Raw genomic sequence first — 27,785 nt, forward strand, 5'->3', positions numbered from 1 at the left:
AAATTCATGTGAATGTTTCTATTCTTTTATGCACTGGTGTTTGATTTAAATGACACAAGAAAAGCAAATTGTTTTTCTAATGTTCAAGGGGTTGGATAAATTGCCATCCTATTTCAGCAAGTTGGGACTCCAGCCAGAGGTTCATCATCAGTTTCTGGTTTCTCTGTAGTGACAAATTGTACAATCACGGAGATACAAAGAAAAACTCTTTTCACATGTCTAGAAGATCATGATCTTGATCAATTCCAAGGGAAGAGGCTCAAAATGTGCAGTTTTATGGTCAACTGTTGGTGAAAACATTGATGTGTATCTTCTAGATAGTCTGAATCAGTCTCTTGGATGGCAGTGTGCCCTCCTTAAACAGTCTGGGACCATTTGCCAGTAACTTATTTTCAGAAAAACTCCTCAAAGCATTTTTTCTTCAAAAAATATGAGTTTATTCTGTATTAGTTCTCATCTCAAGTAAACAAAGTGTTGAGAGAACCTAGTTCTCTATTTCTCTACTTTTTTTTATTTTCAGTGGCTATCACTATATGGAGTATAAATATTTAAGTTTCATTTAAATCGGGTATAAATGGCTTTATAGAAAACTACCCCAAAACTTAGTGGCCCCAGGTAAAGGCCCCCATACCCTTCCTGCTTGAGTGTGGCTCAGGCTTGAGGCTGGCTAGACCTGAGACAGCACAGACCAGACCAGGAGCAGCTCAGAGGTGATGAATAATAACTCTTCAAGCCCACAATTAAAAATGTTCTCTAGTAAAACTGATGAAACAAGGACATGTTCATATTCTGTCTCTTCTCTGTTCTATGCCCCCTTTTCTTACAAAAACTACATGTAAAACATTATGAATGAAAAGGGTGGAAAATCTGAAGAGGCGGAGCCTGAAGATGTGGTGATGGAATAATACAGGACAAAAATGTAGTGAATGGGAAGTTCTGTTTGTAGCTTTTTAATCTTCTGTTCCTTAAGAGGGTGGGATTTACAAACACTGACAGTTCTTGAGAAAGTGAATAAAACTTCTATTTCTTGATCCTCAAAAAGCTGGGAAAGAAAAAGTACCAAAGGGAAAAAGAAACAACAAAAACAAAACTTTATCAGACAGTGAATCTGATAAATAAGAGATGTTGCTACTGAGAAACCAAAGAGCTTGGAGTTCTTGATTCTGCAGAAAGAATTGGTGCCTTATACAGCAGTTGTAGAGTGAATGTTTCTAATTAGAGGAGCGGAAAGATCCAGATGAGGCTGGCTTTATAATCGAGAGGCAAATTAAAGCATACTCCAGTTACAATTGCTTTCTATGGAGACAGACTAACTTAACTTCCTCGATAAAGCTCAAAAACTCTTGCACCGCTACATACTGCTCTCTCTATAAAGCCTAGGACTTGATTCTTTATTGTATTGGCGAGAACTACATTCTAATGAAAGTCAACTTTGATATATGTTTTGAAGCAGTGTTGAAGATATTGTTGGATTTCATTTGTTCTTTCATCAATAGCACAGATTATGCTGAATAAATAATGGCTTGCCTTAGTCACTTCATAGTCAAATAAAGATCTTTTGATAATGCCGTGGTATATTATTTCCTCTGCATTAGAGAGCAGCTTTTCTAAGTGCTAGAGAAAATGTCCATAATCATTAGTCTTCACTGTGTTTAACCTATAATGCCTCAGCTATTTTGGAGTTTTGGTTTGTGTGTACATAAATACAGATTACATGGCTGGGTATTTTTTGCTTTTACATTAACCAAAACAAAAATGACATTTCATAGTCATAGGTAAGCCCCTGTTATTTCTGGAACGTCATAATTCTGAGCAGCTCAAGCTGCTTGAGTGTTACCTCAAGTTAAATTGAAATTTTTCTTAAAGCTGTAACCTTTCAAAATCAACAGATGGTTCTGTAATTGAGTTATTTGTATATAGTGTAAACCATTTAAATGGAGCAATTTAAAGCAGCCAAACCCTGGATCCATATCCATATCTATAGCCAGGGCCATATAAATACAACAGTTGATCTACAAAACTCAGGAAAAATTTAGCACTACTAACAACCTTCTCAGCAGATAAGGAAAACAGAGGATTAAAACTGGCGGGTTTTAATTAGCTCAGTTAAGCAAGCAAGGCTTAGCTAAATGGGCATTTAAAAGTTGCTTCTAGGGGCCCATGCTCTGGCACAGCCAGTAAAGCTACCGTCTGCAGTGCCGGCATCCCATATGGGCACTGGTTCAAGTCCTGGCTGCTCCACTTCCAATCCAGCTCTTTGCTGTGGCCTGCGAAAGCAGTAGAAGGTGGCCTTGGGCTTCCTGCACCTACATGGGAAACCAGGAAGAAGCTCCTGGTTCCTGGCTTCGAATTGGCGCAGCTCTGGCCATTGCAACCACCTGGGGAGTGAATTAGCAGATGGAAGACCTTTCTTTCTCTCTCTCTCTCTCTCTCTCTCTCTCTCTCTCTCTCTGCCTCTCAGTAACTCTGCCTTTCAAGTAAAATAAATAAATCTCAAAAAAAAAAAAAAAAAGCTGCTTCTGTTTCTTTAGCAAAAGTTGAAATCTTTATGTCATACAGACTAAAAAGTCATGGTTCATGGAGTGACTTTGCTTATGAAACTAATTAGATAGTAAGGTCACTGTTCAAGACCTGTTGTCATGAATGAGTGAACAAACTTCCAATCAAAACTATTGATCTGGGGCCAGTGCTGTGGGGTAGTGGGTAAAGTTGTTGCACGCAGTGCTAGCATTCCATATGGGCGCTGGTTTGAGTCCCAGCTGCTCCACTTCCAATCCAGCTCTCTACTATGGCCTGGGAAAGCAGTGGAAGATGGCCCAAGCCCTTAGGCCCTTGCACCCTCATGGGAGACCCAGAGGAAGCTCCTGGCTCCTGGCTTCAGATCAGCTCATCTCCGGCCATTTCAGCCATCTGGGGAGTAAACCAGCAGATGGAAGAACTCACACTCGCTCTCTGCCTCTGCCTCTGCCTCTCTGTAATGCTGCCTTTCAAATAAATAAATATTTTAAGCAGAAAAAATATTGATCTGCATCTTTTTTTGTTTACAACAATCCATTCCTTACCTGTAGGCTCAATCTTTTAGTATCTGGGTAACTGGTTAGGAAGAAATCAGGAAAAATAATAATAATATTGGGGCAGCTCTGTGGCGTGGTGGGTTGATTCTCCACCTGTGGCACTGGTGTCCCATGCAGGTGCCCATTCTAGTCCCGGCTGCTCCTCTTCCAATCCAGCTTTCTGCTATGGCCTGAGAAAACAGTGGAAGATGGCCCAAGTGCTTGGGCCCCCACTCCTGTATGGGAGACCAGAAGATGCTCCTGCCTCCTGGCTTCGGACTGGCCCAGCTCTGACTGTTGCGGCCATTTGGGGAGTAGCCTTGGAAAGCAGCCAAAGATGAACCAACTGCTTGGCCCCTGAACCCACGTGGGAGACCTGGAAGAAGCTCCTGGTTCTTGGCTTCAGTGTGGCCATTTGGGGAGTGAATCAGCAGATGGAAGACTCCTGGCTCCTGGCCAAGGCTGGGCCAGGCCAATGCCAGGAACCAGGAGTTTCGTCTGGATCTCTCATTTGAGTGGCAGGGGCCCAAACACCTGGGCCATCTTCTGATGCTTTTCCTAGACCATTATCAGGGAGCTGGATTGGAAGTGGAAGAGCTGGGGCACAAACTGGTGATGCCAGTGTTGCAGGTGGTAGTGTTACTCACCATGCCACAATGTGGCCCCAAGATATTTTTTTATAAAAGGAATTAGTTGGCCGGTGCCACGGCTCACTAGGCTAATCCTCCTCCTTGCGGCGCCGGCACACCAGGTTCTAGTCCCGGTCGGGGCACCGATCCTGTCCCGGTTGCCCCTCTTCCAGGCCAGCTCTCTGCTGTGGCCAGGGAGTGCAGTGGAGGATGGCCCAAGCCCTTGGGCCCTGCACCCCATGGGAGACCAGGATAAGCACCTGGCTCCTGCCATCGGATCAGCGCGGTGCGCCGGCTGCAGCGCGCCAGCCGCGGCGGCCACTGGAGGGTGAACCAACGGCAAAAAGGAAGACCTTTCTCTCTGTCTCTCTCTCACTGTCCACTCTGCCTGTCAAAAATTAAAAATAAATAAATAAATAAAAATAAAAGGAATTAGTTTACTCTGACTGACTTAACCATTCAAAATTGTATTTATTTTATTTATTTGAAAGACAGTGAGACAAAGATACAGAGAGAGCATCCACCTGATTATTCACTCCCCAAAGGCTGCAATGACCGGGACTGGATTGTCTGAAGCTGGGAGCCAGAACTCAATCCAGACCTCCCACATGGGTGGCAGAAACCCAACTACCCAATTGGCAGAAACCCAATCACCTTCTGCCTTCTAGGATGTATATCAGGCAGAACATAGAATCAGAATTTTAGTCTTGGGGCATGTTTTGTGGCACAGTGGGTTATACCGCCACCAAGAAAGCCTGCTTCCCATCTGGGAGTGCCTGGGATCAAGTCCCACTCCCACCTTCTGATCCATCTTCCTGTTAATGTGCACCCTAGGAGGCAGCAGATGATGACACGAGTAGCTGGGTCCCTGCCACCTGCATGCAAGATCCAGATTGTGTTCTTGGCTCCTGGCTTCTGCCTGGTCAAACCCTAGCGGTTGTAGCCATATTGAGAGTGAACCAAGGGATAGAAGATCTCTCTTTCTATTTTCCCCCTCTCTCTGTTGCCCAGCCTTTCAAATAAATACATCTTCTTACAAATCTGAGTAAATATTAAGAAAATCTGATGCACATCTTGATGCATAAACTTAAAAAAATTAAGTCCTTGATTTGCTTAAAGTTGATTTTCACATATGATACTAAAAAGGGATCCAACTTTTTAAAATGAATCGCCATTTGAGCATCATTTATCAAATAATCAGTCCATCTTTTCCCTGATATATACTGTATAACTTTTGTCACATACTAAGATTCTGTAAATGCAAGCTTCTGTTCCTGGGTGATTTCTAGTCTGTTTCATTGGTCAAGTTTCTCACTCTCTGCAAATATCACACTACATTAACTACTCTAGCTTTATTATGTTTGACTTTTTTTATTTGACAGGCAAAAAGATAGAAAAATAGAGCTTTCATCCACTGAGTCAGTCCCCAAATGTCCACAAATAGCCAGGACTTGGCCAGGTTGAAGGCAGGAGCCAGGAACACATTCCAGCTCTCCCTCATGGATGGCAGGAACCACGCCTTAAACAGCATCTTAACTACAAGGCTACAAGGCTAAAGGTCCAACCCCCCTCCCTTTTTATTACATTTAATGTCCAGTGAAGCAAACCACCTCACCCTATTCTTCCTCAGGAGTATCATGTAGTTAGTTTTTAAGTGTCACTTACAAGAGTGATAATTTCCTTCTTGCTTAAACACTTGGGATTGTTGTCAACTATACCCATAATAGTAAAACCCCACAGTTTAATGAAGAACTGAGTACATTATAAGCTTTTTAAATTCGCTGTGAATTGGGATGTGGGTGTCCAAGGCAGCGTTTAACTGCTGTTTCAGATGCCTACTTGCAACAGCACTTTCGGGCTCTGCATTTTTGTGCTTTTGCTTATTACTGGGATTGCTGGGATCGCCAAGCTGCAGTTTGTTTCCACATCAAGCTCATTATCAAATCCTACAAACTTTGATATTTTCATAATTATCCTGTACATTCTGATTCAGTTACAGCTCTAATAGAGCAGATTTTTTAACAACATCAAAAGACCAAGTTTTTAAGTCACTTACTGCTTGTATAAAATTGTCTCCTTCCTGAATTTTCATGTTTCTCACCCAGCTACACTCAATGGGAAGATGTGATTCTGCTAATTCTGCTTGCATATATACACTCACGTGGCAAAACTTTTGAAAAGGAATAAAATTGAAAAGTTCTCCCCCTGCCTTAATCCTAAAGGCAAAATGGATTCTCTGAACTAGAATGATACACTGCTTTATCCTGTAACTTCCTCACCCCCTCTTACCCCAAATTGAGAAGCATGATAGTATTGGCAGCCAGAAACAATAGAAAAATTTATATGCCCAGTGGCATAATAATATCTGTCCTAAAAATAAAACTCTAGAAATTACATAAAGGAGGGACACCATTTTGTGTGTACTTAGAATACCATTTTTAGATAATAAAGTGAGAAGTATCAAAGATATATCATCATGCATTCATTCAGCAAATACTTATTGTTTAGAACTTGAGGTCCCTGTCTTCACAATGTTCACATTCTATAGGGGAAGATAGACACAATTTAACACTTAAATATACAGAATGTCAGATGATGATCAATGTATTATTGTATCATGGAGATAAAGAAAGGATGGGACATACTAAAGGCAGAAGGGACACAGTTTTAGATAAGTCAGAGAAGATCTCTCTGATAAGGTGATATTTGAACAGAAAGCCAAAGGAAGAGGAGAAGCATGTTGTGTCATGATCTCGGAGACAAGTATTCCTGGCAAAGGGAAAACAAGCACAAACATTCAGAGCTCAAGAGCGTTGCTGCAGGTAGGCACTTGACACAGCAGTTAAACGCCACTTGGGACACCCACATCCCATATCACAGTGCCTGGTTCGAGCCCCGGCTCCACTTCCAATCCAGCTTCCTGGCAGTGTGCACCCTGAGAGGCAGCAGACGATGGCTCAAGGAGTTGGGTCCCTACCACCCATTGGAACACGGGATTGAATTCCTAGCTCTTGGCTTCAGCCTTGTGGGCATTTGGGGAGTGAACCAGCAAATGGAAGATCTCTCTTTTTCTCTCTTGCTTTTCAAATAAAATGAAAATAAATAATTACATAAAAAGTGTGAATGGTGTTGTGATAGAGGGGAACAGAGGATAAGATCAGAGACAGCAATGAGAAGGAAGAGAAACAATGAAAAGCGAAGAGCATGCAGGGTGTCATAGGTTGTTGTGGTAACTTCGGCTTTTACCCTGAATTGGAGGACTCGAAACAGATGTGGTGTATGATCTGGCACATTTTTTAGAGAACTACTCCGACCATTGTGTTGAAGGTAAACTGTAAGGGACCCAATGCAGAACCCAGCAGATGACTCAGGAAGCAAATACAACAATCCAGGAAAAAGACAGTGAAGGTTTGGTCTAGCCTGGTAGTGGTGGAGCTACCGAACCTTTAATCTTTCAGGAAATCCACAAACTACCCAATTTACTAGTCAAAAATACTATTTCTGCTTTTAAAAGAGCTGGAGATGGCTTCTTTTCCTTGCAACTAACAATCCTGATTGATGCACTCAGGGCTGACATTCTTACTGTGAACGTTGCCATAATAGCAACTGCCATGTTTTGAGTGAATGAGGCATTATTTCAATGGATTCAGATAAATAAATATTTATATATTAGAAATGAGGACACTGAGACATAAAGGATAAATCACTTGCCAAAAGTTACATAGCTAGCAGTTGGCAGAGCTAGGATTGAAATTCAAATGTTTCTAGCTCCACAGCCTGAACATTGCATAAAGGCAACTTGGGGTTCAAACAATACTGTGAATCAAGACATATGTCCATTAATTCCGTTCTCTGTATGACATCTGTATACATTAACAACAAATATTCAGGCCGGCGCCGTGGCTTAACAGGCTAATCCTCCGCCTTGCGGCGCCGGCACACCGGGTTCTAGTCCCGGTTGGGGCACTGGATTCTATCCCGGTTGCCCTCTTCCAGGCCAGCTCTCTGCTATGGCCCAGGAAGGCAGTGGAGGATGGCCCAAGTGCTTGGGCCAGGAGAAGCACCTGGCTCCTGGCTTCGGATCAGCGAGATGCGCCGGCCGCAGCGGCCATTGGAGGGTGAACCAATGGCAAAAGGAAGACCTTTCTCTCTCTCTCTCTCTCTCACTATCCACTCTGCCTGTCAAAAAAATAAAAAAATAAAAAACAAACAAACAAAAAATAAATATTCAACTTCCTTTGAAGTCCTCTAAAACTATAAGACTTAGTGCTGATGTATTAAGATGTGTCACCGAAAAATTTTCATAGACTGGTAACAGCTATCAATCAAATTAAGAACAAATTCTGCTGGCTAGTATGACTTGAAATCTGGACAGAATTGTTAACTGCCCTTTCTGAAAGTTTCAGTTTTAATAGATCTTGTTTCAATGAATCTTGATGTGAATGGAAGGGGAGAGGGAGCGGGAAAGGGGAGGGTTGCGGGTGGGAGGGAAGTTATGGGGTGGGGGAAGCCATTGTAATCCATAAGCTGTACTTTGGAAATTTATACTCATTAAATAAAAGTTAAAAAAAATAGATCTTGTTTCAGTCAATTTAGAGGCAGAGTGCTATGCCGACTTTTCTTCATGTGACACTTATTTCCATTTAGCACCATTGTGGGTTGGAACATACACACATTTTGTGCTATTTTTAATAAAATATCTATAGTTATCTAAAATGTAAGCATGGTGAGTTTGAACATTTGAAACTCATTGCTGGCAAATATTGATTGCCAATAAGAGATGCGGGGATAAAGATGAGGCCCACACCCCATATGGGAGTACCTGAGTTTGATTCCTGGCACTGCTCCTGATTCCAGCATCCTGTTTATGCAAACCGTGAGAGGCAGCAGAGATGGCACAAGTGCTTGGGTTCCAGTTACTCATATGGGAGACCCTGGACTCAGTTCCCAGCTCCCAGCTTCAGCCCAAACCAACTGAGTGGCATTTCAGGATTCTGGGAAAAGAACCAGAGAATTGGCTGGCGCCGTGCCTTAACAGGCTAATCCTCTGCCTTGCGGCGCCAGCACACCGGGTTCTAGTCCCAGTCAGGGCGCCAGATTCTGTCCCGGTTGTCCCTCTTCCAGGCCAGCTCTCTGCTGTGGCCCGGGAGTGCAGTGGAGGATGGCCCAAGTGCTTGGGCCCTGCACCTGCATGGGAGACCAAGAGAAGTACCTGGCTCCTGGCTTCGGATCAGCGAGATGCACCGGCCGCAGCGGCCACTGGAGGGTGAACCAACGGCAAAAAGGAAGACCTTTCTCTCTGTCTCTCTCTCTCACTATCCACTCTGCCTGTCAAAAAAAAAAAAAAAAAAAAAAAAAGAACCAGAGGATGGAAGCCATGTTTCTGTCTGTCTGTTTTTCCAACTGTCTCTCTACATCTGTCTCTTTGCTTCTCAAATAAAAAAAAAAAAAGAAAAGAAAAGAAAAAGAAATGAAACTGATTACCAAAAAAGAAACTGGGTTGGGTTGTGAACCTACAAAGGAAGCACTTAGAGGAGGGGCGTGTTATAATATTTTCATCCGCACAGCATTTAAGAGAAACATGGTGTCAGGAACAAGAAAGCTCTCCCCTATTTGGCCACATAAGTAAAGGCAATTCAAAAAAACACTGAGCACAGGATGGAAGAGACAGAGATGAATAAAACAGGCACAGAAACCTAAATAACTGATACTCATTTATTCGTTCAGCACTGTTGCCACTCATATGCCCAACATAGGCCAGAAATTGAGCTTCAAAGAAGAACAAGAAAATAGTCATCAGAAGCCTGTGTTGGGGCCAGCGCTGTGGTATAGCGGGTTAACGCCCTCGCCTGAAGCGCCGGCATCCCATATGGGCGCCGGTTCTAGTCCCGGCTGCTCCTCTTCCAATCCAGCTCTCTGCTATGGCCTGGGATAGCAATAGAAAATGGCCCAAGTCCTTGGGCCCCTGCACCCACTTGGGAGACCCGGAAGAAGCTCCTGGCTCCTGGCTTCGGGTCGGCACAGCTCCGGCCATTGCGGCCATCTGGGGAGTGATCCAGCAGATGGAGGACCTCTCTCTCTGTCTCTACCTCTCTCTGTAACTCTTTCTTTCAAAGAAAGAAAGAAAGAAAGAAAGAAAGAAAGAAAGAAAGAAAGAAAGAAAAATAGTTATCACCCCACCTCCTCAAACCTTACACTTTAGCTGTTGACTGTAACGTCTTAACTGGGTTTCTGTAACAGCCTCCAAGAAGCCATTAGTCTGTCTAATCATGCCCTATCCCAGGTCAAAAACCTTCCATGGTTAAGTTAATTAGCATATGTTCAAGAGATCATCATACAACACAGTAGTATAGTTGATAACAATGTATTATATTCTTGAAAATTGCTTACAAGAGTAGATTTTAAGTGTTGTTACCATCAAAACATAAGTATGCGAGATAATACCTATGCTAATTAACTTAATTTAGCCATTCCACAATACGTAAAAATTTCAAAACATGTTATACATGATATAATATATTCAATCTCTGTCAATTAAAAATAAACACCATAAATAAATACAAAATATATTTTAAGTAAAAAATTTAAAAATAGAAGAAGTGATGCTTGCCAAATGGACAGATGTTAAAGGAACAGAATTCCATTTCATTTAGGAAATGCAATTGACAGTCCTTGGATAAGAAACTGAGGAGGGGCCGGCGCTGAGGCGTAGTGGGTAAAGCAGCCGCCTGCAGTGCCGGCATCCCATATGGGCGCTGGTTTGAGACTCGGCTGCTCCACTTCTGATCCAGCTCTCTGCTATGGCCTGGGAAGGCAGGGGAGGATGGCCCAGGTCCTTGGGCCCCTGCACCCACGTGAGAGACCCAGAAGAAGCTCCTGGCTCCTGGCTTCGGATCAGCGCAGCTCCAGCCATTGCATCCTCTCTCTCTCTTTCTCTGCATCTCCTTCTCTTTCTGTGTAAAAACTCTTTCAGATAAATAAATAAATCTACAAAAAAAAAAAAAAAAGAGTCCTATACCAAGAGCAATTAAAGAAAAAAAAAGAAAAAGAAACTGAGGAGAGGTAGGAGTCAAGGACGATGCCCAAGTTCAGAGCTTAGGTTCCTATGTAGATGACGATGCTTACCTGAAGTTGGGGAGACAGAAATGCAGCTGATTTTATTGCAAGGGTGACAAGGATGCACTTCCTTGAGCCATCACCACTGCCCTCCAAGGTCTGTACTAGCAGAAAGCTGGAGTTACGGGACAGAGTCAGACACTCCAATATGGAATGTAAACATCTTAATTGGTCTCTTAGCCACTCGACCACATACTGGCCCATATACTTACTTTTTGTGGTGAGAATTTCCTTCCTTTCCTCAATGGAACAATCTCTTAAGTATATCATTAGCACTCTTTCTACCCCTTTGTACTATGCCCTCTGGCACCCTCCCATTGCAATAAATCTACAGTACAAGCAGAAAAAGAAACCTACCAGGAAGGTTAAGGAGAACCTCCTGAGACAGGCTTTTAGCCAAGCAGGTAGGACACAGGTTGGGATACCCACATCTCATGTCAGAATGCCTGTGTTCAGGTCCCAGCTCCACTCCTGATTCCAGTTCCTGCTAATGTGCACCCTGGGAGGCAGCAGGTGATGGTACAAGTGGCTGGGTCCTTGCTATCCACATGGGAGACCTGGCTTGAGTTCCCAGCTCCTGACTTCAGTCTGGCCCAGTCCTGGTCATTGCAGGAATTTGAGGGATCAATCATAGATGGAAGCCCTCCTCCCTCTCTCTCTCTCTCTCTCTCTCTCTCTCTCAAATGAATAGTTAAGAAGGAGGAGAAGGAAAAGGAGGAGGAGAAAAAGGAGAAGACTCGGTCCTTTAGATCCAGAGCTTGTTTCTGGTTAGTGTCTCCACACAAACTGCTTGGCTTTTTAAAATACAAAAAAAAGTATATGAAGTAATTCAAATGTCATTTAGTTCAATTTAGCCATTCCCGAGTGTATGAATATTTTGAAATACATTGTACAGCAAAAATAAATGTAATTTTGTCAATTTAAAGGTACATAATTTTTTATTAAAAAAAAGCACTCAAAATTTAAAAAACAAGAAAGAAAGAAAAGGAAAGAGAAATATTTTACTTACTCTTGGTGCAAGGATGTCAGACTTCTTTCTGAAGAACCCAGAAAGGTTGGCTCATCAACTTTAAAACACAAGTATTTAAAAAAAGAAGAAAGGCAAAATTATCAAGGGTACCAAGTTCATATCAGTCTGTTTTTGGTGGGTAACTTTATCAGAGGAGTGTCGTATTTACAAAGACCCTTTATGTCTTCAGACATTAGCATTGCAAGTCAGGGTTAACTTTTTTTTTTTTAAGACTTGTTTGTAAGGGCCAGCACTGTGGAGGAGCAGGTAAAGCCGCTGCCTTCAATGCTGGAATCCCATATGGGCGACGGTTCAAGTCCTGGCTGCTCTACTTCCAGTCCAGCTCTCTGCTGTGGCCTGGGAAAGCAGTGGAAGATGGCCCAAGTCCTTGGGCCCCTGCACCCATGTGGGAGACCCAGGGGAGGCTCCTGGCTCCTTGCTTCGGATCAGCACAACTCTGGTCGTTGCGGCCATCTGAGAAGTGAACCAGCGGATGGAGGACCTCTCTCTGCCTCTCTGTAACTCTGCCTTTCAAATAAACAAACAAATCTTTTTTTAAGATTTATTTATTTATTTGAAAGGCAGAGTTACAAAGAGAAAGGGAAAAACAGAAAGAGAGAGAGAGAGAGAGAGAGAGAGAGAGAGAGAGAGAGATTTCCCATTTGCTGGTTCACTCCCCAAATAGGTGCAACAACCAGGGCTGGGTCAGGCAGAAGCCAGGAGTCAGGAGCTTCTCCTAGGTCTTGCACTGGTGGCAGGGGCCCAGATATTTGTGCCATCTTCTGCTACTTTTCGCAGACCATTAGCAGGGAGCTGGTTTGGAACTGGTGCAGCCAAGATTTGAACTGGTGCCTATATGAGATGCTTGTTTCGCAGGTAGCAGCTTTACCTGCTACGCCACAACACCAGCCCCAGAGATAACATTTTTAAAAGAGACCAGGTTTCACTGGAAATTTTCCAGGGTTTATTGTTTTGGAGAATAGAACTAGTCCGGATGAGTGCAGTATTTCCATTTTTTCTACGTGTGCACAATAATTTTATTTTATTGCTAATTAGAGCATGTGATGTGCTTAATCATACTGGAAGCAGAACAAATTGTCAGTTTTGCTTTCGCAGGAGATTAGTAATGAAATAAAGCACACGAGGGAAAGAAAAGAGGAAGGGAGGATGTTACTGAGCATTTATAGAGATAGAGTTGGGTGGGTACAGAACACAGGTGAGGCAGGGAGCAAGTCCTAGCTGTTATTGGGCTCCTGTCAACTCTGTCATCACTTAGCACCATGAGGCCAAGAAGTCCAGACAGTAGCTTTCAACCTTATTGTTCTCTTATTTATTTTATTTATTTGAAAGGCAAAGTGAGGGAAAGAAGGAGAGTCAGAGAAAGTGATCTTCCATACACTGGGCAGGGTCTAAGCCAAACTGAAGCCCAGAGCCAAGAACTCCATCCGGGTCTTCCATGTGGTTGACAGAGGCCTAAACACTTGAGCCATCTCTGCTCCCTTTCCAGGCACATTAGTATGGCGCTGGATCGGAAGCAGGGTAGCCAGGACATTAACTGGCACTCTGATTCAAGAGTCCAGTGTTGCAGACACTGCCTTAACCTACTGTACTGTAACATCAGCCCCAGTTTCCAACCTTTGACTTGAATGTTAGTGAGGGTCTGTAGTATAGCCATTTTTCAAGGAAACATAAGGTCATGGCCCTACAAATCCATCGTAAGTTGAAAATATTATAAATCATCTATTCATAGAGAGATCCCATTCACTGGCTCATTTCCTAAATGCCCCTCAATCGCCAGGGTTAGGGTAAACCAAAGCCATGAGCCAAGGGGGAGGGGGAGGGGAAAAGGGAGAAGGAGAGAGGGGGAGAGGGAGGGGGAGGGGGAGGGGGAGGGGGAGGGAAAGGAGGAAGGGGAGTAGCAAGGGGGAGAGGGAGAGGGGAGGGGGAGGGAAAAGAGGAGGGGGAGGAGTAAGAGGAGGAGGAGGGGGAGGGGGAAAGAGGGAGGGGGAGATATCCCATCCATTGGTTCAGTCCCCAAGTGGCCCCAATCACTCATCACCTGATGCCCCTCCAAGGTCTGCATTAGCAGGAAGCTGGAGTCAGGAGTTGGAGACAGGAATCAAACCCAGGCCCTCGGGCATGGACACAGGTGTCTTAACCAGTAGGCTAAGAGCCTGCCCCACCATGTATATGTTTTAAATGATAATTCTGACCCTCCTGTGTGCCACAGGAGCAGGAGGAGGGGAGCAGTGTGGAAGCTCGAAGGAAAGCCAGAGACTTTTATTATGGAATTCCAAACAAGTTGCTGCTGGCAAGCCCGAGCTGGTATAGTGACAGTGACAACAGAGAGAAGTGGAAGATTGTAAGGTTCTTTTTTTGGTGAAGAAAAAGTTACAATAACATGCAGGCGAGGTGGGTGGAAGTGATGAAAGGCAAGTTCATACACTGCTGGAGGGAATGTAAATGGTACAGCCTTTCTGGAAGGAAAATTGACAATACTATCAGACACCTTAAAATACAATCCTTTGAGCTCTCACTTTCATTTTAGTCACTTATGTTAAGGAAGTAACACTGAGCTTTAAAAAAAATGAATTCTTACTGCAGGAATTTTTATAATAAGGAGAAATTGGAAATTCACTAAATATTGAGATGAAATAAATTACTACATTCACTACAAATGAGGGTGTAAAGGAATGTTTACTGGGATTACAAGATAACAAATTTTTAAAAGTCATGAAAGAATTTACACAAAGTGATCTCACCTATCTTAAAAATAATTATACATTATACTTATATATAATATGTAATTATTTTAAGATAACTACACATTGTATATGGTTATATATTACATGTTATGTATATATATATATATGCCGAAACACCAAAATATTAAAGGTAGTTATTTACAAAAAAAAGAAACTATTATAAATCAAAAACACACTGAATGCATCTCACTTGTTTCCCCTCATGATTGGGGGGACTGGCTGATCTGAGAGCATGGTACCACACATCACCAGCCCAAGAAAAGTTCAAATTCAAAATTTAAAGTACCGTTTCTACTAAAAGATACACCTTTAGCACAATTGTAAAGTTGAAAACTTTTAAATCAGGCCATTGTTATGTCAGGAATCATCTGTATTTGGGAAAGGTAGGACTGAAAACTCAAGATAGCCTTTTGCTTCACTGCACCCCTGGAAGCAAGATGGGTCACCAGCAGATCTGCCACCCACGACAATTCAGCCAGGGTTCTTGCTCTTGCCAGTATCTGCTCAAACTGGCACGGTCTGATCCAGAAACAAAGCCTCAGTGTGAGCTGTCAGCATTTTCATCAGTCCATGAAGGGGAGAGGCTTCATTAAGTTGAATAAGTGCTCTTCTTTATATATGTTATCCAAGCCATCCACTCATTGAGAAAATATGCTTGCTCTTTACATAAAATAAAACTAAGGGAAAAAAACTTTAAAAAAAAAGAAAGACGAAAACTCAAGGGAGGCCCTACTCAAATGGTTTTATAAAGTTATTGTTTAGCTCAAAAAATCACTTTCTTAAGTATCTCCCAGCAGCCCAGCTTGGAAGCCTTAGACTTAATCTGATAGCAAATGATAGCAAAGGTATTTTCTGGGTTTATCCAGAGAGTCAAAGTCCACAGGAAATCACTAGCTCCTGCAATCACACTAAAGTCTCCACAATTGGCAACAGAAATAAAATTTACACAGTCTCTGTAGAATAGCTAAGCTTTGAAGTCCCAATCTTCTACTTGAGATTTTTTTCTGTGGCGGTCACCAACTGCTCCACTAATACTATTCTTTTGGAATGGGCATTTATTTTTTTTTTAAGATTTATTTACTTAATTGAAAGTCGGAGTTACACACAGAGAGAAGGAGAGGCAGAGAGAGAGAGAGAGAGAGAGGGAGAGAGAGAGAGAGAGAGAGAGAGAGAGAGAGAGAGAGAGAGAGATCCTCCATCTGCCAATTCACTCCCCAGCTGGCTGCAATGGCTGGAGCTGCGTGGATCTGAAGCCAGGAGCCAGGAGCTTCCTCCGGGTCTCCCACATGGGTGCAGGGGCCCAAGAACTTGAGTCATCTTCTACTGCTTTCCCAGGCCATAGCAGAGAGCTGGATTGGAAGTGGAACAGCCAGGACTAGAACTGGTGCCCACATGGAATGCCGGCACTGCAGGTGGCGGCTCCACCCTCTATGCCACATTGCTGGCCCATGAATGGACATTTAGACTAGTGGTTAAGTTGCTCATATCTCACAATAGAATGCCTGGGTTCAATTCCCAGCTCTGGCTCCTGACACCAGTTCTCTGCTAATGCAGATCCTGAGAAACAGCAGTGATGGTTCAATTAATCAGATTCCTGCTTTCCATGTTGGAGACCTGGATTGAGTTCCTGGCTCCTGACTCTTGTCTCTGCCCAACCTCAGCCATTGCAGGCATTTGGAGAGATGGGAGATATCTGCTGATATTCCCCTCTCTCTCGCTCTCAAATAAAAAAAAAAAAATCTATTTAAAAAGATGTCAAATACCTGAGCATTTCCTTCAAAAAAGACTATCATTTTTTAAAAGATTTATTTATTTGAAAGTCAGAGTTAGAAAGAGAGAGAGAGAGAGAGAGAGAGAGAGAGATATCTTCCATCCACTGGTTTATGCCCCAAATAGCTGCAATGGCGAGGGCTGGACCAGGCTGAAACCAGAAGCCAGGAGCTTCATCCTGGTCTCCCTCATGGATGCAGGGGCCCAGACACTTGGGCCATCCTCTGCTGCTTTCCCAGGTGCATTAGCAGGGAACTGGATTGGAAGTGGAGCAGAAAGGACTACAACCAGGGCCCATAAGGGATGCCAGCACTGCATTTGGTGGCTTTACCCACTGGGACACAGTGCCAGCCTCAAGACCATCACATTTTATGAATAGGGATTCCCTCCTGAATTCCTGGCAGCACAACTGAGACCCTTCTGAGGTTATCAGACTAATAACATGTAATGTGTGTTTAAAACATAGATTCCTAGGTTCCATGGCCAGATATTTCAAATCAATAAAGAAAGGGATTGGGAATTTGTATTTTTAAGAACTTCCTCATGATACTATTGGAGATAATCCAAACACCACATTTTGAACAAGACGGACAAAAAGAGCATGATTATAAAGAAGAATATATGAAAGCCAGTTTGAAAAAAGCTACTTACTATATGATTCTGAATATATGACTTTCTGGAAAAGACAAAACGATAGAGAGAGTAAAAAGATCCGTGGTTGTTGAGGGTGGGAAGTAGGACAAAAAGGTGCAGCACAGAGGAATTTTAGGGCAGTGAAAGTACTCTGTAGGGTATATAAAGGTGGATACACGTTCTTACACATTTCTCCACATCCATGGAAAGTACAGCACCAAGAATGAACCTTAACGTAAACTATGGACTTTGGGTGATAATGATGTGTTGGTGCAGGTTGACCAGTTGTAATAAATATACCACTCTGGTGGGGGATGTGGACAATGGAGGCGATGCATCCATGGGGTAGAGGGGTGCAAAGAAAATCGCTACCTCTCAATTTTGCTATGAACATAAAACTGCTCTTTAAAAAAATGTTTTTTTTTTTTAATTTTAAAAGGCAGGTTTACAGAGAAAAAAGAGAAAGAGAGGGAGACATACAAAATCTTTCATCTGCTGGGTCACTCTTCAAATGGCCACACCAGCTAGGGCTGGGCCAGTCCGAAACCAAGAGCCAGGAACTTCCCCCAGGTCTTCCAAGTGGGTACAGGGGCTCAAGCATTAGGGCCATCCTCCGCTGCCTTCCCAGGTGCACCAGCAGGAAACTGGATCAGAAGTGGAGCAGTCAGGACTCTAATTAGTACCCATATGGGATGCTAGCGTTGCAGGTGGCAACCTCACCCACCATGCCACAATGCCAGCCCCTTTGTTTGTTTGTTTGTTTTAAAGAATTTATAGTCTGGTTTTTAGACTACATCTGATTCATTTGCTGTTTATAACTCTTGCCTTCAAATGGGCAGAGGTCATCTTCCCTAACAATCAGTTGTATCCTCAAACATGTCTACCTCATTTCAAATGCAGCCCCAACAAAACCCAGAGAGAAACACAAGTCCCTCTGGACTAAGTTTCCATTTTTCATCTAGGTTTCACTTTCCTAAAAGGGAACTAATCTCTTCCTTGAAAACCGGATAGCACTCATCCTTCCCTTATGGGGCAGCTGGCCAGTTATAAGTTTTGAACTCAATGGCCCCACAGGAGACACACAAATAACATAACATGTAGATTGTTTAGATATACAAGTACACAGTCATATAAACTGTGAAAAATAAGGAAATTTTTATTATTTATATTTCCCCAACTCTGCATTTTTTTAGTTCTAAATACCCCCATCAATAGTTAATTCAAGTTGACCTTTGCCCAGCCCAGCCCAGTTTTTCTTCACAGACCCTCCTCCAGTTTGAGGTTGAATACAACTCTTATAATTGCCCGTCTGCTGCACTATGGGACTAGAAAAGAAATACTTCCCCAAAGGAAACAGTAAGTTTGCCAAGACAAAACTGCCTAAATCACACTGGATACTGCACAAAGAGAACCAATTCCCAATAACACATATATAAAACATAGACTTTTCCAGAAAGTTAGCTGGAAAAAATATGCACAAATACTCTTAGCTTTCATGTTTTGGTACTTCAGTCTTATTGAAGATGTTTCCTGCTTCTACAGCTGTTGGGTGTGTCCCTCTTGTTCCTGTGATCTAAACCTAAAATAAAGGCTTCTCAAAAAAGAAATAGAGAAGAGCCACAAGTTCACACACACACACACATACACACACACATGCATTTATGGGGTCTCACTGAACATTTTAGATTCTTAGATCCACAACATGTCAACCCTTTCCATTTTAGAGAATATTTTTGCCCTAGTTTTGTGCAAAACTAAATCTGTCCAACCCCTCGTGGATTTTTTTAGAACAAAGGGAAGTTTATACTAAATAGTGTATTGTCCCCAACTTTGCTGGTTGAAAAACTGCTCACAACGCAAAGCCAAATTCCTCAAGGTGTTCTAGCATGAAGCTAACCACAACAGGAAGAGGAACTGCAGGATGTGTTATTCTCAGTATAACTGGGCTGTTCTCTCCCCACATCCCTGAGTCTTCTCACACATCTCTGAATCTTCTCGTGGAGTTTAGCATCCTTGGAAGAGCTGGAGACAGGTGCCTAAGTGTCTCGGGTAAATGCCACCTTAGATCTTTTACAACGTGAGCAGCCTTCTGTCTCCATGCCAGTCATCACCCTTGTTTTTCTCTGCTTTTCTTGAATTTTCTGTGGAGTGCTCCTCCAGAACTACAGCCCGTTGAGGTTTTTCTATGACCTTCTAGTCTGCTATTACTTTCTCCAGCCAGCATTCTCCCTTCATTTTTAGGGCCTGAGAAATTCTCCTAGCACTCAGATTCTGTGTCAACAGGGCCTGGAGAAGCCCAATTGAACAATGTTTCTAATGAACATATGGAGGCTACACTGCAATCCCAAAAGTTGACCAAAAAAAAATCCTTTTCTAGAGTCAACCAACACAACAGGCCCAAACCCTCCAAAAAGCCCCTCCTACCTCCATCTTTTTGGTTTTTTTAAAGATTTATCTATTTATTTGAAAGGCGGAGTTACAGAGGCTGAGAGCAGGAGAGACAGAGAAAGAGGTCTTCCATCCACTGGTTTACTCCCCAAATGGCCATAATAGCCAGGGCTGAGCCAGGCCAAAGCCAGGAGCCAGGAGCTTCTTCCAGATCTCCCACATGGGTGCAGGCGCCCAAGCACTTGGGCCATCTTCTGCTGCCTTCCCAGGCACATTAGCAAGGAGCTGGATCAGAAGTGTAGCAGCCGGGACTTGAACCTGCATCTATACGGGATGTGGTGCTCCAAGCAGGGGATTTTATCCACTATACCACAGTGCTGGTCCCTCCATATTTTGTTGTTGTTGCTGTTAAGTTATTCAGTTAACTTATTAGAGTTAACCATCTGTGATGAAATGCTCATACATTGTCTTTGAAGATTTTGTAAGCGTAGAAAATGAAACACAAACATTACAAACACCATACTTATAAGCTATCTTTTAAATAAGCTGTGATTCCAAGCTTACATCTGTTTACCTGCTGAATGATTGAGAGCATTTGCTTCAACTGCTGCATTCCTGGTCTTTCTCCATTTTCAGAATTACCCCCTGCACTACAGAGATCCCGATAACATGCTTCTATGCTCTGTCAACTTGTTCTCACTCTCCAACACTGATAAGGCTGGTAAGTGTAAGCTCTGGGTGGCTGGGGTCCTGAGTTGTGGGTGTCCCGCCCTCCAGGGAGGTCCACTGTGTCCCTCTAATTTGCGTAGAGTTTCCTCTGCCATTTTCTCCCTAACTCTTCCCTGAGACTGCACTCTCTTCACTTTTTAAAAAACTTTCTTCTCCTAGGCCAGCACCGTGGCTTAACAGGCTAATCCTCCGCCTTGCGGCACCGGCACACTGGGTTCTAGTCCCGGTTGGGGCACCGGATTCTGTCCCAGCTGCCCCTCTTCCAGTCCAGCTCTCTGCTATGGCCTGGGAAGGCAGTGGAGGATGGTCCAAGTGCTTGGGCCCTGCACCCGCGTGGGAGACCAGGGGAAGCACCTGGCTCCTGGCTTCGGATCAGCGAGATGCGCTGGCCGCAGCGGCCATTGGAGGGTGAACCAACGGCAAAAAGGAAGACCTTTCTCTCTGTCTCTCTCTCTCACTATCCACTCTGCCTGCCCCCCCCCCCAAAAAAAAAAAAAAAACACTGTCTTCTCCTAGACTAGAGCAATAAGCTCCCTCCCTACTCCACCATCTTGGAAGCTTTCCACCCCTCAGCCATAATAAGACATCCCATAACTGGATCCTCTTCACTACAGTCATTTCAACAAACCCAACTTGTTTCTATAAGTATAGCTTGTGGTCTTTGGTTAGTGGGTTATACCTGGTTTTTGTTAGCTCTGGGTGGCCTTTTCAATTCTCTGAGTGACTGTTGCATAAAATTTGAGTTTCTTATGTTTTTACAATGTCTTGATAGTCCCTCCCAAGTTCCTTCTCTTTGCCCCAGGCTTTAAGTTTCTTTAGAGAAAACATCAGGATATGTGATTCTTGGTTCCCAATTTCCCAGCAACTTATCTGCTTTTCACCCACGATTGAGAGTGGTTGGATTTGCTACTCTCACTGTCTACTCCTGGCTCATCTCCTCCATCAGAGGGCTCTTGCTGGGTGTGCTAGAGCCAGTGTAGCATTTCCCCCTTTTCTATAGTCAAATCAGTTCTAGTCTGACTCAAGTCCACATCTTAGTCTCCTCTCCTGAAAACGCACAATTTCAAATATTGCTTGTTCCACTTCTCCATAACCCTAGTCCAGGGTGGGAGGGTAGGTTTGATAGCAGATCTGGAATTCTTTTTCCAGAGTCTAAAAAATGTGGATCTTGCCTATTTCCTGGTGCTTGGGAAACCAGCTCTCTTAAATGGAGACTTAAAAAAAAATTGTGGAAAGGGATTGGTGTTGTGGTGCAATATGTTAAGTTGCTACCTGTAACACTAGCATCCCATATGTTTGAGTCCTGGCTCCTCCACTTCTGATAATGCGCCTGAGAAAGGTAGCAGAAGATGGCCCAAGTGATTGGAGCCTTGCCACCCATGTGAGAGACCTGGATGGAGTTCCTGGCTCCAGGCTTCTGCCTGGCCCAGCTCGAGCCGCTGCGGCCATTTCAGGGGTGAGCTAGTGGATGGAAGATCTCTTTCTAACTCTCTGTAACTCTGCCTTTCAAATAAATAATCTAAAGAGTAAAAAAAGTGTGGTAAAAAAGATTTAAAAGATATATGTATTTTGGCTGGCGCTGCAGCTCAATAGGCTAATCCTCCGCCTTGCGGCGCCAGCACACCAGGTTCTAGTCCTGGTCAGGGCACCGGATTCTGTCCCGGTTGCCCCTCTTCCAGGCCAGCTCTCTGCTATGGCCAGGGAGTGCAGTGGAGGATGGCCCAAGTCCTTGGGCCCTGCACCCGCATGGGAGACCAGGAGAAGCACCTGGCTCCTGCCTTTGGATCAGCGTGGTGCGCCGGCCGCAGCGGCCATTGGAGGGTGAACCAACGGCCAAAAGGAAGACCTTTCTCTCTGTCTCTTTCTCACTGTCCACTCTGCCTGTCAAAAAAAAAAAAAAAAGATATGTGCATTTTAGTGCAAAAAATGGTTAAAAATCCATGCATATGAAATGTCTTCAAAAAGTTCACAAAAGCACATATTATGAGGAAAAACTATACATGGATTTCAATTTTTGATATCAAAATAAACTCACCTTTTAATTCCATTTTCCATAAACTTTTTGAAGAATCTCATAAACCTATTCTCATCCTTACTCCAAATCATCAGAAACCTAGGGACTCTATTTCTCCTCCACCTTACTGGTGGAGTTTTGCATTATTTTCTTTAAAAAAAAAAAAGATTTATTTATTTATTTGAAAGGCAGAGAGTTACAGAGAGGCAGGAGCAGAGGCAGAGGCAGAGAGCAAGAGAAGAGGTCTTCCATCTACTGGTTCACTCCCCAAATGGCTACAAAGGCCAGACCTGGGCTGATCTGAAGCCAAGAGCCAGGAGTCTCCTCCAGGTCTCCCATGCAGGTGCAGGGGCCCAAGGGGTTGGAACATCCTCTGCTGATTTCTCAGGCCATAGCAGAGAGCTGGATCAGAAGTGAAGCAGTCGGGTTTTGAACCAGTACCTGCATGAGATGCTGGCACTGCAGGCGGTGGCTGTACCCATTACACCACAGCACTGGGCCCTAAGTTTTGCTTTCTTTATCTTTGTGAGAAAGGTCCTCAAGAATCTTCTCTTAAGAGCCTGGGCAACTGACTTATTCTCTAATGTAGAGAATAGACATTCTTTCTGCCTCTGAGGTGCAAGGGCACCGCCTGGTTTGTAGCTCATTTTCAGACATAGGACCCAAAGGATTCCTTAAGGTGGTCCAGTTTCTGGTAGTGAATCTGCTAGCTTCTTCAGGATGAGCATTTTCCTCTTTCCTCAAAAGCTGAAGAGCTGTCCATGGAGAGCTTCTCATTCTGCCACCCTCCACCACAAAGGAGTTGTCACCACCCTTCATAGGCAAACAACCCAGGCTCCATTCCAGTTTCTCTCTTACCCTGCTAGTATGTGTCAGGTGGAACAACTTGCATTAGAGCTGTTATCTTTCTCTCCAGCCAGAAGTCAGAAGGTCTGCAAAGGATAAGCCATTACACTATCCTTAACCCTCTCATCGTGGGGCTTTTTCCCAACTCACTCAGCTGTGTGGTATAAGCCACGAATCATTTTTCAAAAAATTTTATTTGAGTGGTAGAGTTACAGACAGTTAGAGGGAGAGACAGAGAGAAAGGTCTTCTACCTGCTGGTTCACTCCCCACAATGGCCGGAGCTGCACCTATCTGAGCCAGGAGCCAGGAGCTTCTCCATGTCTTGGGCCATCTTCCACTGCTTCCCCAGGTCATAGCAGAGAGCTGGATTGGAAATGGAGCGGCGACTAGAACTGGCTCCCATGTAGGATGCCAATGCCGCAGGCAGAGGCCTAACTTACTGTGCCGCAACTAGCCCCCACAAATCATTTTATCATCCTCAAATTAACTATTTTCCGCTTGTGCTACCACAACACCCTGCTTAGTGTATCAACCCTTGGCTACTTTCCTGATAAAAATTCCACATAGTTTTCAGCTATGTGGATCTAGCCACACTACCATTTTCCACAATTCCTCACCTCCTTGGAGGGCTATCTGGCTTCCTGGATACCTTGTTAAATTGTGCCACAAACTAATATGTCCTCACAATCCTTATGTATTTATTTTCTTACTTAAGAGGGAAGGAGGGACACACACACACACACTCATACACACATATATCCCATTCTTTGGTTTACTCCCAAATGCCCACAACAGCCAGCACTGAGTGGGCTGAACCCAGGAACCAGGAATTCAATCCAGCTCTCCAAAGTGGGTGGCAGTGACCCAACCCCTTGAGCCATTCCCTGCTGCCTCCTGGAATCTGCATTGGCAAGAAGCTGGAATCAGGAGCCAAAATAGATAATTGAACCCAAACACTCCAATACAGAATGCAGGTGTCTTAATTGAAATCTTAATTATGAAACCAAACACTCACCTGTTTTTATTGATTTCAGGTTGTTCCCTGGGAGATCTCTTTCATTTTGACCATAAGTGACACTATACAGAGAAAAATCTAGGAAACAACCATGAAAGTTTACATGGTATAATAATTAAGAATTGAGTTTCTAAAGTCAGATTGCCTGAATTCAGATTTTTCCACTTACGATGAGAACTTGGTAAAGCTTCAATATGCTGGTTCACTCCCCAAATACCCACAGTAGCTGGGTCTGTGCTGGGAGCCAAGAACGCAGTCCAGGTAAATGGCAGGAATCCATCACTGGTGCCTCTCAGGATCTGTGTTTGCAGGAAGCTGGAGTCAGGAATTAAATCCATGTACTCTGATGTGGAATGTGACTGCCTTATCTGCTGGGTTAAACACTCACTCTGTAAAACTGTTTTAAGCAGTTCTTAGGGAAAAAAAAAAAAAAAAGAAGAAGAAGAAGAAGAAGAGAGGCTGGCGCAGTGGCTCACTTGGCTAATCTCCGCCTAGCAGCGCCGGCACACTGGGTTCTAGTCCTGGTTGGGGCGTCGGTTCTGTCCCGGTTGCTCGTCTTCCAGTCCAGCTCTCTGCTGTGGCCTGGGAAGGCAGTGGAGGATGGCCCAAGAGCTTGGGCCCTGCACCTGCATGGGAGACCAGGAGGAAGCGCCTGGCTCCTGGCTTCCGATTGGCGCAGTGCGCCGGCCACAGTGGCCATTTGGGGGGTGAACCAACGGAAAAGGAAGACCTTCCTCTCTGTCTCTGTCTCTCTCTCACTGTCTAACTCTGCCTGTCAAAAAACAAAAACAAACAAACAAAAAAAAAAAGAGAGAGAGAAACCATCAACTTAAACTGTGGACAGTGAAAACAGAAGACAAAAACATGGGCTGTATTAAGGTAGAGTCCAGAAGAAAATTTATAGTCTTAAGTATTTACCTTTTATACAAGAGAATTAAGAATCCAATTTAAGGGGTGGAGAGTTAGCATGGTAGCCAAGAAGCCAGATAAGATACGCACACCCTACATTACAGTACATGGATTTCATATGTGGTGGCTCCAGCTCCTGAGTCCAGTTTCCTTCAAACCGACACATGGGAGCTCTTTCTCTCTGTCTCCCCCTGCCTTTCAAATAAACAATTAAAACCTTATTTTTATTTTTATTTATTTATTTTTGAAACATTTATTTATTTATTTGAAAGGTAGAGTTGCAGAGAGAAGGCAATCTTCCATCCACTGGTTCACTCCCAATGGCTGCAATAGCTGGGGCTGGGCCACACCGAAGCCAGGAGCCTGGAACGCCAGTTGTGTCTCCCTGGTACCCAAGAGCACTTGGGCCATTTTCTGTTGCTTTTCCAGGTGCATTACCAAGCAGCTGGATCAGAAGTGGAGCACCTGAGTCTCAAATTGGCATATGGAATGCCGGAGTTGAAGGCAGAGGCTTAAGCCACTGAGCCATGTCGGCCCTAACAAATAAAAACTTTAAAAAGAACATAACTCAAAATTTAGGTGAAAAACTAGCACAATAAATTGAAGCAAAACAGAAGGAATTAATAAGTGAAGAAAAAAAAGCAAACATTTGGTAAATTAGAAAACATAAAGGTAGGCCGGCGCCGCGGCTCACTAGGCTAATCCTCCGCCTTGCGGCGCCGGCACACCGGGTTCTAGTCCCGGTCGGGGCACCGATCCTGTCCCGGTTGCCCCTCTTCCAGGCCAGCTCTCTGCTGTGGCCAGGGAGTGCAGTGGAGGATGGCCCAAGTGCTTGGGCCCTGCACCCCATGGGAGACCAGGAGAAGCACCTGGCTCCTGCCATCGGATCGGCGCGGTGCGCTGGCTGCAGCGCGCCTACTGCGGCGGCCATTGGAGGGTGAACCAACGGCAAAAGGAAGACCTTTCTCTCTGTCTCTCTCTCTCTCACTGTCCACTCTGCCTGTCAAAAAAAAAAAAAAAAAAAAAAAAGAAAACATAAAGGGAGTATTAAAAATAAGAGAAACCATGGCCGGCACCGTGGCTTAACAGGCTAATCCTCCACCTTGCGGCGCCGGCACACTGGGTTCTAGTCCCCGTCGGGGCGCCGGATTCTACCCCGGTTGCCCCTCTTCCAGGCCAGCTCTCTGCTATGGCCCGGGAAGGCAGTGGAGGATGGCCCAAGTGCTTGGGCCCTGCACCCGCATGGGAGACCAGGAGAAGTACCTGGCTCTTGGCCTTGGATCCTTGGATCAGCGAGATGCGCTGGCTGCAGTGGCCATTGGAGGGTGAACCAACAGCAAAAAGGAAGACCTTTCTCTCTCTCTCTCTCTCTCTCTCTCTCTCTCACTATCCACTCTGCCTGTAAAAAAAAAAAAAAAAGGCATTTCCTTTCCTTTGGGAAAAAAAAAAAGAGAGCGAGAAACCATTAGCTATTTGATTTTAGGGGGGAAAGGGACAGTCCAAATTTACAAAAAATAATAATTTGGAAGAAAATAACCATAAAAAAAACAGAAAACAAAAAGAATCACAATAAACTAACCTTTGCAATTCTGTGAAATCAATTTGAAAAACTAGATCAAGAAAAAAAATCCTTAAATTTTTGCCAAGGGGCTGGTGCTGTGGTATAGCAGGTAAAGCCAGAGCCTACGGTTCCAGCATCCCAGGTAGGCGAGGATTCAAGTCCCAGCTGCTCCACTTCTCCAACTCCCTGCTAATGCACCTGGGAAAGCAGAGGAAGATGACCCAAATACTTGGGTGTCTGCACCCACAGGGGAGACCTGGAAGAAGCCCCTGGCTCCTGGCTTCAGATAGGCCCAGCTCTGGCAGTTGTGGCCATTTGGGGAGTGAATCAGCAGATGGAAGGTAGATATCTCTCTCTCTTTCTGGCTCTACCTTTCTCTGTCACTCTGTCTTTCAAATAAATAAAATAAATTTCAAAGTTATTTTATTTCTTTATTTTTTTTTACTGTGAACCATCTCTCTCTCTCTATCTCTCTCTCTCTCTCTCTCTCTCTCTTTTGACAGACAGAATTAGTGAGAGAGAGAGAGAAAGGTCCTTCCTCTGTTGGTTCACCCCCAAAATGGCCACCAGGTGCCTCCTCCTGGTCTCTCATGCGGGTGCAGGGCCCAAGCACTTGGGCCATCCTCCACTGCACTCCCGGGCCACAGCAGAGAGCTGGACTGGAAGAGGAGCAACCAGGACAGAATCTGGCATCCCGATCGGGACTAGAACCCAGGGTGCCAGCGCCGCAGGTGGAGGATTAACCAAGTGAGCTGTGGCGCTGGCCGAACTGGAACTCTGGGAACTCAAAATTAACATCCTTGCCTGTGAGCTTCTTATAGACACCAGAGAAAGTTTCCACCTTGTGCTGCACATTATTCTGCTGTGCTTTGTCCAGATGGACCCGTATGAGCCAGCTGCCATCCAGTTTCACATGGATTCTCTTGCCCACAATTTCACTGGGAAGACTAAGTCCTCAAGGATCGCATCATGCATGGCTGTCAGAGTGCGGCTCCTAGGGTGCTTTTGCTTATTTTTCGTAGGGCTTTTTCGAGTTGGCTTAGGCAGAATTCTCCTCTAAGTGATAAAGACAACCTGCTTCCCACTAAACTTTTTCTTTAGCTCACGAGCTAGCTGGACTTGAATTTTCTGGAAGAATTTTAATTGAGAAACATGAACAAAGATTATGATGAGTTTCCAACCACCACCAACTTCGATTTCCTTGTCAGCCATGATGTTTAGCTCCCTTAGTTGAACCTTGAGGTTCAAGTTCATCTCCAACCCTAGGAGCTCCTGGGAGATCCCTAACTCGAACTCATCCAGCTTCTCACTGTTGGGCTTGACGATCTTGGTGCTTGAGCTGAACAT

At 44.2% G+C, this 27,785-nt stretch overlaps 1 pseudogene; it reads right to left on the minus strand.

Moving 5' to 3' along the window:
* Positions 1–113: 113 nt before the first annotated feature.
* LOC133766286 (small ribosomal subunit protein eS7-like) lies at positions 114–27,785 on the minus strand (annotated as a pseudogene).

Source organism: Lepus europaeus, chromosome 9, assembly GCF_033115175.1.
Source record: "Lepus europaeus isolate LE1 chromosome 9, mLepTim1.pri, whole genome shotgun sequence".
In the NCBI taxonomy this organism is placed as follows: domain Eukaryota; kingdom Metazoa; phylum Chordata; class Mammalia; order Lagomorpha; family Leporidae; genus Lepus; species Lepus europaeus.